This window comes from Chiloscyllium plagiosum, chromosome 17 (genome assembly GCF_004010195.1).
Source record: "Chiloscyllium plagiosum isolate BGI_BamShark_2017 chromosome 17, ASM401019v2, whole genome shotgun sequence".
Classification (NCBI taxonomy): domain Eukaryota; kingdom Metazoa; phylum Chordata; class Chondrichthyes; order Orectolobiformes; family Hemiscylliidae; genus Chiloscyllium; species Chiloscyllium plagiosum.
Window position 1 is genome coordinate 58,957,082 of NC_057726.1, and position 16,893 is coordinate 58,973,974.

Sequence of the window (16,893 nt, forward strand, 5' to 3'; positions counted from 1 at the left end):
ACACCCAGATTCATCAAGGGAATAGGAACTTCAAAAGGAGAATTCAATGGAAGCACTGTAGAAAATGTAGGTTTTGCAATATCTTTTTGAATAAACACTGAAAATGTCAACTAATGAGAGGGATTTGGAGAGAAAAGTTCAATTTATTCTGTAAACCAAAACTTCTCATTTGCACCTGTATTGATTTGCTGTTTGAAAATGGTGAAGGTTGTATACTTTTGACAACTTGGCCACAGGATCGCAAATAGAATTTGGCCCCACGATGCAAAAGCCACCCCTTCACATTCACAAATGACAGAATATCTCTGAGGGAACACTGGTGAGAATCAATGGATGAAGGAATGAACAAAACCAATGGAGACATGAAGAAAGATGGAGCAGGCAGCTGGTTTAAAAGTGTACGATTTATCTCTATATTCAAGTTGGTATGGGATAGATTGGGGGAGAACGCATTCTGTGTCAGTAACATGAGAAAGGCCCATATGAAAGGAAATATCAAAGAGAATAATAGCTTTTCCTCCGTGGTTCCCTCCAAATCAGTGGTATTGTCTAATTTATTAAGTGTATGAGATGGTTTATGTTTAACAACAAAATTAGGAAGCAAGAAAATATTTTTATTTTATAAGCCATTTGATCATCATTTTCTTACTAGCAGCATCTGTCACTTTGAGCTTAAAAACAAGAATTAAAATGCCAGGACTTTCAGTCCTGATCTGCACATTGTAGTGTCAGCAAAATTCTGATATTACTCTGCCCTCTTTAGGCACAGCCTGGTGCAGACATTAGAAAGTACAGTCGGGGTGGTTTTAGTATATTGCAATAATCAAGGTAGTGGTGTGTAAAGTATCTACACTACTAACCTGGAGGGATTAGTGCATATGCAAGTCACTTTATCATCAACACTAATTTACACAAAACTGTGTCCATTATGACTCAGTGGTTGCACTCTTATCTCAGTATCAGAATGTGTCGGTCTCGTGGTCCCACTCTCGAGACATGACCAAAAGTATCCACTCTAGCTCTCCAAATTAATACTGGGGGAGCACTGCATCATCAGAAGTGCTGACTATAGTTTCAATGTTAAACTGAGAACCTGAGTCCTCACAGGGGAACTTAAAATGTCTCATGGCACTACTTCAAAGAAGAACATGAGAGCTATTTCTGTTGGCCTGGCCAATATGCAATGTGCAGTATCATTGAAATAAGTTGTCTAGTTGTCACTATTGCTGGGAATTTGCTGTGCACAAACTGGCCACTGAATTTTTAAATTTCAACTGTGACTACGATTCAAAAACACTTCATTAGCTGTCAAGGGCTTTGGGATATCCTGAGATAGTGAGAGGCAGGATGAAAATGGAAGCCTCAGTAGATTTCCCAAGTTCAAACTCTGCTGTCTTCAGAAAGTGGGGATGCTTGTCTAAAGACCAAAAGGCTGTAAGATGTTTTAACCCTGAGGACCACCCTTTGGGGCAAATTATTGTCATAGACACTTCTCAACTCCTCAACCCATGGCATATTTGGGTATTTACATATTGAAGTAGCATTACATGATTTATTTTCTAATGTCTGCACAAGGCTGTGCCTAAAGAGGGCAGAATAATATCAGAATCATTACATTACCAAAAGGATGTGGATGCTTTGGAGAAGGTGCATGGAAGGTTTACGAGGATGTTGCCTGGTATGGAAGGTGCTAGCTATGAAGAGAGGTTGAGTAGGTTGGGTTTATTTTCATTAGAAAAAAAGGAGATTGAGGGGGGACCTGATTGAGGTTTACAAAATCATGAAGGGTATAGAGAGGGTGGATAGAGAAAAGCCTTTTCCCAGGGTGAAGGATTCAATAATGAGAGGTCACGCTTTCAAGGTGAGAGGTGGAAACTTCAAGGGGGATACACACGGCAAGTACTTCACACAGAGGGTGGTAGGCGTTTGGAACACTTTGCCAGCAGAGGTGGTAGAGGCGGGCACGGTAGATTCATTTAAGATGCATCTGGACAGATGTATGAGTAGGTGGGGAGCAGAGGGATACAGTAGTTTAGGAATTGACCAACAGGTTTAGACAGTGGATTTGGATCGGCTCAGGCTTGGAAGGCCAAAGGGCCTGTTCCAGGGCTGTAAATTTTCTTTGTTCACCTGCAATTGTTCATATCAAAGTAGGTGAGGCACCAAATTCATTGAAACATCACTGCTGAATGATTTGGCCACTAACTGCTGCTTTTTCTTTCTCAACATTGCTACATACACAAGAGCTGCAGACCATGAAATACAAGCAAGCTGTTCTTTCTTAAAGGCACAATGCTTTTTAAAGCAGAGCTGCACTAAAAAATGCTATAATGGAATTCCTTGTAACGTTTTCATCAAGGTAGATGTAGGGATTCAGAATGTTGGATTATGCACTTCAGGTACTATTGTTGAGGAGAGATATAATGGTCCCACAGGAAGTCAAGAGACTCATAAGAACCACTCTCTCAAGGAAATGGGAGTAAGTGGCTACGAAAGTCAACTCCCAGAACTGGATCCTAGGATCCAACAGAAGTGCAATAAGATGTCTACTGGCTTAAATGGCAGTCAAGGTTAGTAAATGGATCTTTGAATAACATTTCCTAACCACCACACCACCAACCATTTATGTTGCTCAATGCACAATTTCTCCACCACTCAATAGTATTCTCTGACATTCAGGACTCACACCCTACATGCTGATTCTCACTCTTAAACAAAACGAAATTCTGCAAGCTTCACATCTATCTCTCCCCACCTCCACATACATGCAACCAGTCACCTAGGGTAAACATATCTTTTAGACCTAGTGCAACAAAAGCAGACACTCTGCTTTCTCTCTTGCAGGGCAAGGTGCAAGTTATAGAGGGGAAATGACCAATACAGAATGGAGATAAGAATGCATGAAAAACAACATGGAGAAGATGACTGTCAGAATACCATGACAATGGATGAGGACCCCAAATGATTTATGGATATGTTGAAATTTTAATTACACCATGTAATTTTTAAAAACAGGACATATAGCCTAACATGATGTGAATGTAACTTCTATGACTCTGGTGAGGAACCCTTTAATATTATACCTGAAGGGAACCTCAAGCAGCAACTTTTCAAAAGAAAAAAGAAAAGGTATCATTAAACATGAATCAATTACAACTAAATGATGATGAAAAAATTATTAATTTACCAGCTTGCCACAGAATGAGATTTTGGAAAACAACACTGATGGGTTGGCATACACATGAATACTGGTAAGGATACATCAGATGCATTGGCTGGGTTGTCAGTCAGTCCGACTGGAGACTCGTCACTATACATGATCACGGAGTTCAGTTCCAATTTCACAGAGAACAATGGCATGCAATTTGTCCTCATGTTTATTTTTCCAAAAGGAACCATACAGATGTTGCCAGCACCTGCATTCAAATATGGAACGCTAGTGGCACATCAGCTTGTTGTGAGTGCAAGCACTGAGAAATATTCTAATGGTGTTTTTACACTGAAGTAGTTCAGGCAATGTTGCTACACAGAAGAAGCCTTAATTCTAAGACACACAGCTCAGGTCCTCAACAATACTGTGCAGCCACCTGAATCCTGTTCCTGTCTGAAAACAATGTGGCTTCAACCACTGAACTCTCGTGTAGACTGTTATTAATTGATAAAACCTGAGCATCAACCAGGTCTGGAAATTTATCCATGTCCAAATTAAGGTGTGACCTCAGTGCTGTACTGTTGCACCTGTCTACTGAGGCCAATGGCAAAGTCACAACAAATTGATCTGTCAGAAACAATTGTTGGCTCATTGGGTCACACACCGAGGAGCACACAATGAGAAGCTGGCTCTGAGGCTGGCAAGGCCAATTGGAGATCCGGGTATATACACGCCAATTAGTTGATGAGGTTGGGCGGTATGTGCCAATCAATGATGGCCCTTAAGTTTTATGTGGAGCTCAGAGCAACACAAGTGCTAGATTGTTGTACAAAAGATCAATAATTCCTGATAACCAATTGCTTAGCAGTAAGAATAATGGGTCTGTTGTTGCCTGGGTCTGTTCTGGCTTCCTTTTAAATATGGACAACTGAATTCTTTTCTTCTGTGACCAATTGATAGCTCCCCAGAGTCTAACAACCTTTTCATAATGATTGCCAGTTCCTGACTAGTTTTTCTCACCACTCTGGGACAAATACCATCAGACCCTTCCACTTTCAACATCTGTTTAACCCTCTGTATTGTTTATAATGAAATTTTAAATCATGCTGTGGAACTCTTTTGTCGGATTGCATGTTCTTTGTTCTTTCCCTTGTGAATACATAGATGAAGCTTTTATTCAGAACATTCTTAACATGCGCATCTCAGTTTCAAGGACAGTTGCATCTTTTAATGTTCTTACCTTTTCTAAGACTATCCTCTTACTATTGCAAATAGTATTATTGAGAAATTATAGTTATGGTGCTTTGCCTCTGCATTTGTCTAGGTCTGTCAAGATTCATCTGTTGAATTTGGTTTTGAATAATTTGTAAAGACCACAAGGAGACTGTAGCAAGAGATGGCTCATGTTTACCAGAACTTAGGATTTAAATACAATGTTGCTTTCCCTTGGAACTGTGAGAGCAAAGGTAGACAGCATAAAGCAATTGGACAATTTATTGACAACAATGTTTTTTATTGGATCTTGACCAGGTGACCATGGATTATGTGCAGCCAGAAACATATAGTCTGCAGAGAAAGCATCAACAATCTTTGTATCTCGCTCCAGTGTGAAGGTATCAGAAAATATCTCGTACAGAGATCTGGCTTTCACTCACCTTTCTCTACAAGTTTGCTTTTTAAAAGGAAAGTAACAATGAAAAACATTACCTTCAAAGATTCCGAAAGGAGCAAATTCTCAACCTGTGAATGAAAGACAGTATTGGTATACAAACAGCCATGTTTCATTGGCAAATATTAAAAAAGAATAGAAAGAAATTGAAAGAAAACAATTCATCAACTTCTTTGGTCCAGACTTGTACTAATGAACAATTTTCCTTGATATTTTTTCTTTTTCTACTGTTAATCTTGTTTATCTCTTTTTGTGTAGAAGGAAATTAGATCAATTTGTCTTCTATTTACATGTCAACAAACATCATCTTCCAATCTATCTGTTTCAATTCTTCCCTTATCCCTTTGAATTTAGTTACAAAATTGACTTTGAATGATTGGCATAATTGAGTCCCAAATTATGTTAAACTTGATCATTCTGTGTTCATTGCTGCAAACTCATTTCTGAAATTTTATTTAGTATAAATGTGAATACCAGATCACATCCGGTAGCTATTCAGATAGCTATCAATCTATTCCATGAGCAGTTATAAACTTGAGCAGGCATCAGATCTGGTCTCCATACAATGGTAATGTTATTTACAAAAAGTATAATTTGAGTGTTATACATGTGCATGTGAAAATGTTTTCGTGACTGTCTGCCTCAATCCATGGCATGTGCAGGGATGCAATTATGTGTGTCAGTAAATCTGCATTTAGTTTGTTTGAATTAATGTGTCAGTTCAGAATGTTTGCACGTGTATATAAGTGTGTATTGATGTTTGAAGGTTGGTTTGTGTATCCCTGTGTGCAAATAACTATACATGTTTATCTGTAGTGGACATGGTGAGTGAAGTGTCTACATGAGCATCTGTATAAACATGTTTATGTGAATGCAGAATGGAAATATGAAGTTGTTAGTGAGGGCGTGTTTCTATGTAAGTGTTAAAATGGAAATGTGTATATGAACATTTTCATGAGCATGTTTTTAAGTGTATCAAAATGAAAATGTATGAGGAATTGTGTGTATTTTGTGTGGCCTATGTGACTGAGTGAAACTGAATAAAGAGAACCTTTTTGAAAGTGAGAGTGAACAAATGTATGGAGCACTGAGTGTGAATGCACTTGAGTGAGAAGTGAACATAGTAGTATATTTACTGAGTCTGAGTGCACATGAGAATTTTAGATGGCAGTGGTGCTCGTGCACGTATGAGCATTTATGAGATTGGCATGGTGAAAACATACTTCTGTAACTATATAGGAGAGTCAGGATGAGTGAGGATATGAGACTGAGTGCATGTGCAAATGGTTTTGCGAATGAGCAAGGTATTTTAATAAATGTGTGTGGATGCATGTAGTTGAATATTTGACAGTGATTGTGTGAGTGAGGAACTGTGTTAACTGCCATATAGACTCTGGATTACATAATTAAGCTTTCTTGCCGGTACCACAAGAGCCCTACGCTCAAGTCCCACTTGCTGCAGATGTGTTTAATAACATCTTTGAACAGGTTGATTATCTCCAAGGCCTAAAATCCCAGTCTTTAAATTTGAGTCAATTGTAACATTGAGTATAAATTCTGGTTTACATCTGACATGTTTACAGAATGTCAATGAACCTAGACTGAGTGCTGAGTTTGAACCCATCTGTGAATGAGGCTGCACACCAGCCTTGTGTATCTGCTTATTAAAAAGCTTGCTATCACACACTGCTATCTGTTTACCTCCTACCAATTGATCCCTAAAGAAATACTTAAAAATGAAAAGAAGTGCCCTCAAAGCTAATGCCTTTTGGTCCTTGAACCCACACACATCTAGCAAATGAGCAGCACTGAGTATCCCACTGGCAGCTAGCAAGCACTCAATTCCACACAGCTATTTCCTTTACAGGGTTACCATGGTAATACTGGATGCCTGCTCAAATATCTATTTGGTTTGTTTCAGCAAAAGAGTGAAGTTCACTGTAGTAGATATTGTGCCAGCAAAGCATAAGATATCAATAAGCCATGATAGATGAGAAGTGTTCATTGATTCACAGAGCACACTACGGAGTGATATAGATTACATTTCGAGGGAGAGATTTATCTCAATTACTTTGTTTAATATCAGAAATACAGAGAATTTCTGAATCAAGGAGGGCCATACACTCAGGAGCACTAGAGTGCACACTTCTGTTAGTTTCGGCTCAGTGGGAACAATTTTACCTCTGTGGCCAAAAAAATGATGAATTGCCACCGCAGTCCAGAGATTTGAGCACATAATTAAGGTGCAATGTACATGCAATGATGATGGACTGCTGCACTGTCTGAAATGCTGAATTTTGGATGAGATGTTAAAATGGGGTCTAACATTTTCTTTTAAGAGTAGAAAATTCATTGTTACAACTGAGGACCTTTTTAAAAAGTTATTATATTATTGGTCTCCTCTGAACCTTTTCCAGGCCCTCAGATCAGGAATGGACTAAAGTAAACCATGCCATTATTCTAAAAGAGGCCAATCCTCTTCTATATGGACAATGTGTAGATTTTTGATTTGTCAAACAATATAATGCCATTTGTTTGTTATTGCTACAGGCTCACAGCTCCAGTTATAAATGTGGAAAGATTTAGGTTCGTATCGCTGCAGAGCCACATGATTGGCATTAGATCTACTCTTCCATACATTTAACTGCAGTAAATGATTGTTATTCATTTGGGACCCATTCCACCACTTAATCTAGACCTATTTGTGTCCTACTTCTCTCACTGAAGTCCTAACACCTCTGCAAATTTTCATATCATCTGCAGACTAACAGACAGTTCTCCTGACCTCATTTATGATTTAAGTTTTAAGGTGTTTTCTTTGATTACATTTTTTTGATTCTTTTTAAAAGTAGAGATAATTAAATTCTGATAGGTTGCTGTTTCACATAATTTGATTTATTTATTGGATTTGGAAATCACTGGCAACATAATTTATTGTCAATTCTTAACTGCTTTTAAAGATGTTATAGTGCACCACCTTCTTCAAACACCGTAGTCCGTGTAAAATAATCACGGTGTGATTAAAGAAGAAAGAAAGTCTTCCAAAGCTGCATAATAGAGCAGCAACATGAAAGTTCCTATGCATGGCACATGCACATCATCCATATTAAGTGGACTTTAGCTAGGCAGTTAATCAGGAAGTAACCTTTTTCTTGACAGCAATTTTATTCTCTTGCATGCAGTCTTGTTGATCTACCACCTACCATGTCCCAGTTTTCCACTTTTGGGGAGATCTAGTAAACAAATTAATTAACTTAGCTAGTTACTAATTAATTCTGCCACTCCACAATACCAAGAAACATTCTTGTGGTGCAGTGGTAGTGTCCCTACCCCTGAAACAGGAGGCCTGGGTTCAAGTCTCACCTGTTCTAGGGGTGTGTAAAATCATCTGTGAACAGGTTGATTAGAAAAACAGGCTAATTAAAAAAAAACACAAGATCAAGACTAATACATTTGGTTTTCTAGTCAGTTCCATAACATTCTCCTCTAAGCAATTACTCCAAAAACATTCTGCAACCTCCTTATTCAAGCGACTACTATCACTATGATTTTTCTAATTTATATATGAATCAAAGTCATCCATTACTGTTGTTCTCATCTGTTTTTCATAAACTCTCAATATTTCTTGTATACTTTATCCCACATTGTGGTTATTGTTAGTACCTTGTAGATCACTCCCACTAGTGACTTCTTTTCCCTACTCTTCCTCATCTCCTTCCAACCTGATTCTAATCCTGATCTGCTGAACCAAGGTCATCACTAACCATTTCACAAATGCTATCTTTGATTAACATAGCTTTCAATTATTCTTGAATGTAATGTGCCCTCAATATTCAGGGTCTACTCTTTGCTATCCTGTAAGCATATTTCTACAAGGGCTGCCATATCATAATGAATTACTGCAACGTGTGGTATCAATTTATTTGTTTTGTAATGAATGTATCACAAATGACTGAATTGCTATGAATGATAGCTTGGTGAGATTGTTCACTTAATTTTGCTTTGCCAGTCACTTGACATGGGTCCAACCTTCTGTATTAAGCCAATTAATCAGCAGTTTTGTTATTGAAAAACTGGTGTTGATGGACATTGAAATTCATCAACCAAAGTACATTCCTACTTTCAACTTAAACTGAGTGGTTTCACTGTGAAGGATTATGGACACAGTGGCTGGGGAAGGAAAGCTAGATGGTAATCAATAGGAGGTTTCCTTGCCCCTGTTTGACAAAATGCTTTAGACTTCATGAGATATAGAATCAACATTGAGAATTCCAAGGGCCATGTCCTCCAAACAGTCTGCCATTGTGCTGCCACTTCAGGTGGTGATGGAGGATTCTGGGATGTTGACTGATAAGTATGCTACAGTTATTATCAATCTGTCAGACTGTTGCTTGACGATTTTGTGGGTCAGCTTGTCTAATATTGGCCTAGATCCTTAAATGTTAATGAGGGATTTGCAGGATTAACTGGGCTTAATGTGCTTTGTTTGGTTAGTGCTGGATAGTCTACGGATCTTTTTCTTATTATACATTTTCATAGCTTTTTAATAAAATTGAGTGGCTTACTAGATCGTTTCAGAGGGCAGTTAAGATTCAACCATATCATTGGAGTCATATAAAGACCAGGCTGGGTGAGTGCAGCAGACCTCCTTCTTCAGCAGAAACAGATGGGCTTTTGCAACAACCTTATGGTTTCCTGATCACAATTATCAACATTACCTGACTAGCTTTTTATTACAGATTTATTTAATTAACCGAATTTAAATTCCCCAACTGCCACAGTGGGATTTGAATTAATTTCTCCGAATCATCAGTTCAGGTCTCTGGAAAATTAGTCCAGTAATACAATCACAATGTTGCCACTGCTGACTGGTGATACACTGTTTGTGTGTTATTGTGGATGATGATGGTGTAATATTCTAATAGCATAGTCAGATTTTGATCTTAATGCCTGGAAAACATGTGATACATCACATTGTATTTTGTCTGTAGACATGTGAAATGCTACGCCCTGATATTAGAACTGTCTTTGTTGCAAATAACAAGTAATTCTTTGATTGGGTTGAATTAAGACAATGGATTAGTAGAGGTAAAATTGGAAGTCATATATCTATTTCATTCATGCTTGATACCTTTGCATCCTAACTACAAATGTGCAATATTTAACCTGCACAGTATTTGCCTTAAATGCCTGACCTTCTTTCACAAGTTCATTTCATATGAAGTGTTATCACAGTTTGTGCTGGCAGTAGTTTAGTGTGGCCGTGTTGAGCAGAGGGTAGTCTTTGACTCGAGTCAAAGCTGAATCTGGGAAATTATGGTAAAGGACTCTTGTTTATGCTCTCTCATCACAGCCTTTCACTAACATGTTGTTGGAGAAATTTTCCACAGAAGGGAATGGAAACATTACCAGTTCATGGACAGAGCTTAATAAATGTCCTGCAGGCCTACTTAATTCAGCTATCATTACTGAGACTGTTTTTGCTGCTGCAAATAGAACTGGCTCAGCATGATATCCAACTAGTGGCCACATATTATGGACTAACGCACAATTGTGTAGTATCTCAATGTTTGATCTACAGATTAAAGGTTTTATAGCTCTTTCAATAATCAAATCTAGTAAATTTCCAGGAGCAGCATACGTCTTGGGAAATGCTGACATCAGAGAGCCTGCTGATTGAGCCTGTTGATCAACAGTTGATGCTGTGTTCAAACTGTGTTTCATTTCACAACTTAACAAAAATGTTTTTTTCAGCATCAGCTAGATGTGCGGTATCATGTTTTCACCCAAGGCCTACCAGAGAAGTGGAGCTGTAATAGCCCTTCAACTTAGACATGGTAAAAATGGTGTATCTTAGGGAGCAGCAATACACGTTCTTCCCTGCACAAGGCAGGTGCACATAAGAAAAACACATAATGCTGGATCCAATCATCAGGCCAGGCAGAGAGGTAGTGAAACAAAGTAGAAGTTTGGAGTTATCCTATCAGAAACCTTCCTTTTTTTCTTTTTCAATCTTCCCATATTTCACCTGCTTAAAACCTAATATATTTCTAATTTTTCCCAGTTCTGATGAAAGATCTTTGGCTTGAAACATTAGCCCTCCATAGATTTTGCCTGAGCTGCTGAATATTATATTTTCCATTTTTAATTTCAGATTTCCAGCATCTGCAATAGTTTGCTTCTGTTAGAAAGTATATATTTTGTTTTGGGGTTTGTAGCCTCCTTTATTTTGCAGAGACCAGCAGTAGTAAAAGCTGATCACTGAAGATATCAGCCAGTATGGCAGTTCTGACCACTTAATGAAACAATTATGATTTATGAGGTTTAAAACCAGAGTTGGACTATGGCCAAACCAGTCTGAAAATGCCCAATCTTGTCTAACCTTGAAAGCTAACAGACTCAGGCCTGGTTGGGATTTGGAGGGGGGAATGCATGAGAATACCAGGTGCGGTAGACTTTAAAGAGGGTGCTTGTAAGTGTGGTGATAGTGGCCCTACCTCTGTGCCAGGTGGCTCAGGTTCAGGTCCTACCTGCTCCAAAGGTGTACAACAACATATCAGAATTGGTTGGACAGAAAATATCTATAAAAACCAGTGTTCCGTCAATACCATTGATAATTTTGTTTCCATTTCACATCAAAAGTCTGTGGATGTCTCACATCATTGTTCATTGGGGAGAGCTGGCAGAGAACCTTCTCCCAAACTGACCAGTTATCTCTTGGTCAGTTCACTAACAGTGAATAATATACCCTCAGATATCATGCCAGTTATCCTTCAATTTGAGAATGATGTTTACATTGGGTCACGAATTTCCACCATTGGTCTTTCTGTGAAAGTAACAGGACAATTCATAACCTACAGATCTGAGAGCAAAAGAGCAGGGCTTCCCTTCAGGTAACAGAATCTGGAGTACAGGATTCTTTTCCTTTTCTTTCCTCTGTTGGCACTCTGTCTCATCCTAAGGGAGTTGGGATTTAAGATGTTTTGGATTTTAAAAATATACCACTTTTTGACTGCTTTATCCATGAAAGCTTAAGTAAGCTATCTTTGAAGTAACATGTGAATTCCTGATTATTTTGTTACCCTGACATAGGATTAGGTAAACCGGCAATAGATAATTTTAAGATGGTGTACATCAACTTATTTTAATTGAAAAGTGTAGATGAATCAACTGTTTTAAAAGGCTTTGCTAAAGCTCCTTTAAAAGTTGTCTTTTAAAGAAATACATAAGCTAGCAATTTTGAAGAATAAAAACTGCTGTTAAATTCAGCAAATTACATGTAATCTCATGGAGATATACCAGTACCATCAGAATGTCATTTAAAGAAAAGAAATTAATTCACTCAGCTTTAAATTTCAGTAATGCATATGAAAGATTAACAATAATTATTAGTTAAATTATAAGGACTGACTTTAAACTCACATGTTTATGTTAGATGTCTCTTCATAAAAGTGTTTTATGTTCAAAAATAATGCAAAGCCTTCAAACATACTTTAACCTAAGAACGTGGACACAAAATGACGACAAAGAATGGATCAAAATTAAGTTAGAATAAAACTTAGAAAGTAAGTTTATATAAATTACACAATGAGGTGTATCTGAAATAAGATTAAAGAAACACATTAATCAGTTCATTGTTCCAATATGAAGATTAATTACATATGAAGGCAAGACCAGTGAAGCTAAATTAAAGTGTTGGCCAATCAAAGGACAACAAATATATTAATACCTGGAGAAGGAGGGTCTTTTAACTTCTCCAAGCTTTTCAAGTCTCAAGAAATAATGTTAAGTAGCTGTATTCCAACTGAATGATAGTTGTTCAAAACAAGAAAGAGGACACAGACTTTTTAGTGGAACTGATCACTCCATTGAAAGCTGTGGAGTCTTTCGGATGAGATAAGTATGCTCATTATTTCAGGCTACATAATTAAAAATTAGACCAATGTAGAAAGAAGACAGTAAATATTTTTAATTACAGACACATACTTTGTATATTAAAACTGATATAATTTATATCTGGTGCTTATACATTTGATCATAGAGAACAGAAGAACATAAGAACTAGGAGCAGAAGTAGGCCGTTCGGCCCTTCAAGCCTGCTCCGCCACTCAATAAGATCATGGCCAATCTTTTCATGGACTCAGCTCCACTTACCCGCATTTTAACCTTATCCCTTAATTCCTTTATTTTTCAAAAAGGTTTAAAAGCCATTACTGAAGTAGCATCAATTACTTCCGTGGGCAAGGAATTCAAATGATTTACAGCCCTCTGGGTGAAAAAGTTCCTTCTCAGTTCAGTTCTAAACCTGCTTCCTCTAACCTTGAGGACATGCCCTCTTGTCCTAGTCTCACCCATCAATGGAAACATCCTATTTATTTGTATTTTATCAATTCCCTTCATAATTTTGTAAGTTTCTATAAGATCCCCCCATTCTTCTGAATTCCAGTGAATATAATCCAAATTCGCTCAGCATCTCCTCATAAGCCAACCCCGTCAACTCCAGAATCAACCTAGTGAACCTCCTCTGCACCCCATCCAGTGCCAGTACATCCTTTCTTAAGTAAGGAGACCAAATCTGCACACAGTACTCCAGGTGTGGCCTCACCAGCATCTTGTACAGCTGTAACTTTACCTCTCTGCTTTTAAACTCAACCCCTTTAGCAATGAAGGACAAAATTCCAGTTGCCTTCCTAATTACTTGTTGTATCTGCAGACCAACCTTCTGCGATTCATGTACAAGGACACCCAGGATCCTCTGCAAATCAGCATGCTGCAACGTTTTACCATTCAAGTAATAATCTATTTTGCTGTTACTCCTAAATGTATGACTTCACATTTATGAACATTGTATTCCATCTGCCAGACCTTTGCCTACTCCTCAATGTATCTATGTTCCTCTGCAAAGTTTCACAGTCCTCTGCACACTTTGCTCTGCCACTCATCTTAGTGTCATTGGCAAAGTTTGACACCATACGCGTGGTCCCCAACTCCAAATCATCTATATAATTTGTAAATAATTGCAGTCCCAACACCGATGCCTGAGGCACACAACTAGTCACTGATTGCCAGCCAGAATAACACTTATTTATCCCCACTTTTTGCTTCCTGTAATTCTACAGGACAACTCTGTACTAATTTATAGTTTTATTTAAAAGAAAACTTCTTTAAGTTTTTGAATAGTCTCATGATACTCTGTGGGTCTAAATTCTTGTTCAGACCTGAGAATTTTAAAAAATGTTGGTGAATTGGGTTGATTCCCATTGGGCATCCATCGAAAAATCCTTAGAAAAATCAAAGAGTGATGCACCTTGATGGACAAGTTGGTACCCTTCTGAAAGATTGGTAACAAGTTCCTTCAGGTCCGCAAGGTCAAAGTCACTATGTTTCAAGGAGAGATTCAGAATGTCTTTGATGTTTCTTTGTGGTTATCCACCTTGAGGATTGGGCATTTGAGACTTGACAGAAAAGGAACTAGTAGGGGTACAGTTTTTGACCACACAGATAGTGTTCAGTCTGTTGAAATTGATATTGATGAGTTTTGTCTAAATAGTCAGGAAGGACTCCAGCACACGTTGAATTCCATGGTGGGGGGGGGGAGGCTGGCGGGGGGTAGGTGGGTGGTAGGTGGGTGGCAGAAATCAATTAATCTAGATGTGGTAGAGAAATTGATGATGACATTTCTCTAGTGCTCTTATGTGCTGCTGACTCAGAGTCCCGGTCAAACTATTGGAAAGGCTTGTGGTGTCAACAATTGCTCGATACACTCGAACTTTATTGACTTCTGGAGGTTTTTGTAGCATCTACCTATTGCCTTCTGTGGTAATAAAGTTTGTGTTGTGAGATGCACTTTCTTGAGTTTGTATGTATTTGCTTGTTCTTAGAATGTAGGATGAATCTATAAATGACAGTCTATACAGCAGATTACTATTTTTTGGAATGACTAGGTGTGTTTAGGACTATGCCTGCATGAAGTAAATATATTTATAAATAATTAATATATACTTCAGTTAATTTAATATCTTTATAAATTAAACAATAATTAATAAATTCCTCTTAAAAGAAACAACAACAAGATGGCAGGGATTTAAAGTGATGTGCAAAAGAATTAAGGGTGATGTGAGAAGCAACATTTTTACACAGTGAGGATTTAGGGTATGGAAAGCACTGCCTGAACATGTGGTGGAGGCAGATTCAATTGAGGCATTTCAGGGGAAATAAGTGAATATCTGAACAGAAATAGTGTGGAAGGTTGGGAGAAAATGGGAGATCAGACTAGGTAATGATGCTTGTTCGATGAGATGGTACAGATACAATGGACTGAATGGCCTCCTTCAGGGCCATCACAATTCTGTGATTCCGTGAAATGTATTTTAATTAATGTGTGTGTTTTGATGTGCACATATTGAATTAATTTACATATTCTGCTGCACATATGCAATATTGCCAATATGTGTTCCTGAAATAATTATGTTTTCCTAAATGCATGAATGTGATTAGATCTTGCATATCAACCTTTATTCAATGGTAGCATTCTCATCTCTTATAGTTCTTTAAACCCCATTATAGATGTTTCAATGCATAATTTAGATATGCACATTTTATATAACATATATAATAAATAGTACATATATTCAATGCTGTACGCAAAGAGTTTTCATTGTCACAAGTGCCACTTTTCAGATGAGATGTTAAAATAAGGGCCTCATCTATCTCCCCCCCAAAAAAAGACTGGACATAAAAGCTACATTTTATATATAGCTGTATAAATTACTCCACTTTTGTTCGTTTGTATCTCTTACGATTTTAAACATCCAGAGGTAGTGCAAGATGACACCAGCTGGAATTAGTTATTTGGCACCTGATGGTTAATTAGATGCCTTTATATACATCTGCTGTGATTCTGTTTGCTGAGCTGGAAGTTTTTGTTGCAAACGTTTTGTCCCCTGTCTAGGTGACATCCTCAGTGCTTGGGAGCCTCCTGTGAAGCGCTTCTGTGGTGTTTCCTCCGGCATTTATAGTGGCCTGTCCCTGCCGCTACCGGTCTGTGGAAGAGATATTCACCTCGGATGAATATTGATATTCACTGAGGATGTCACCTAGACAGGGGACGAAACGTTTGCAACAAAAACTTCCAGCTCGGCGAACAGAACCACAGCAACGAGCACCCGAGCTACAAATCTTCTCACAAACTTTATATACATCTGAATAACATAACAAGTATTCATTTGAAACCAAAGGCTCTGTTTTAGATTGGCCAGTTTCATTGAATGGATGACAAATCTATATCTTTAAGATGATTAGCTATTAAGTTTTTACCTGCTGGTAGTTTCATTCATATCTCGGTCACTAAAATATACATAAATGAAATATGAAGATGATGGACATCAAAACAAGCAACTGGGAGACAGTTGTCAACAGCTGGACTTCTAAAGGCTTACTGTCAGAATGAGAAAGGCAAAGAGAAACTGAAAGCTCAAGTAGCTGAGAAGAAGGTCAGGAGAAAATAGTAGCTAGTAATTCCTGCATCTTCTCAGCCTATTGCAACAGATGCCACTGTTGTGGGTCTCTTGAACCACAGCTATTGCTATTTAACAAGACAGATGGTCATCAAAAAAGAAAGAATAATATAAAAAACATGAAGGCTAATCGTTCACAATTTCACAGAACAATGCACACAAGTAACTCAATTCTTAAAACACTAGAAAAGGTCATAGAATATAATAAAATAAAATAAAATATAATTGTACTTGGTCCCTGGAATTCAGTCAACTTGACCTGGTCACCTCCATCATCATCATTATTTATAAAGAGTGTATTTACCGACTCAGTGTTAGGTCTACTATTAATAGAATAAAAATTGTGACCTGTTTGTAGCTGCCTGAAATCTTTCAAAGATACATCAAATAAATGGAGAATAATGTGTGAAATGTAGTACATGATTTTATAGATTCACAACATTAGGAATAACTTCTGAACATCTGTAACTTTCCTTATTAGTCTAGTTTCCCAGATATTCTAGTGATCCTTGGGAATTTTCCTTTCACTATAAACTCTCTGATCTTATACACATACC

The 16,893-nt window shown here is 37.8% G+C and overlaps 1 protein-coding gene across 4 annotated transcripts in view; it reads right to left on the reverse strand.

The window, feature by feature from the left end:
• The window catches only part of smpd3 (sphingomyelin phosphodiesterase 3), a 285,032-nt gene that overhangs the window by 126,462 nt on the left and 141,677 nt on the right, over window positions 1-16,893 (reverse strand). Inside the window, exons 1-2 of one of the 4 annotated variants that reach the window (XM_043707229.1) lie at window positions 12,243-12,307; window positions 4,859-4,891 (exon numbers count right to left, since the gene is read on the reverse strand). The exons of 1 other annotated variant lie outside the window; for it this stretch is intronic. The gene's annotated coding sequence lies outside the window, so the exon portion shown is untranslated. Of the gene's footprint in view, window positions 1-4,858; window positions 4,892-12,242; window positions 12,308-16,893 lie in introns of those variants that run through there. 2 more of the 4 variants (XM_043707231.1, XM_043707232.1) reach the window with 2 other exon arrangements.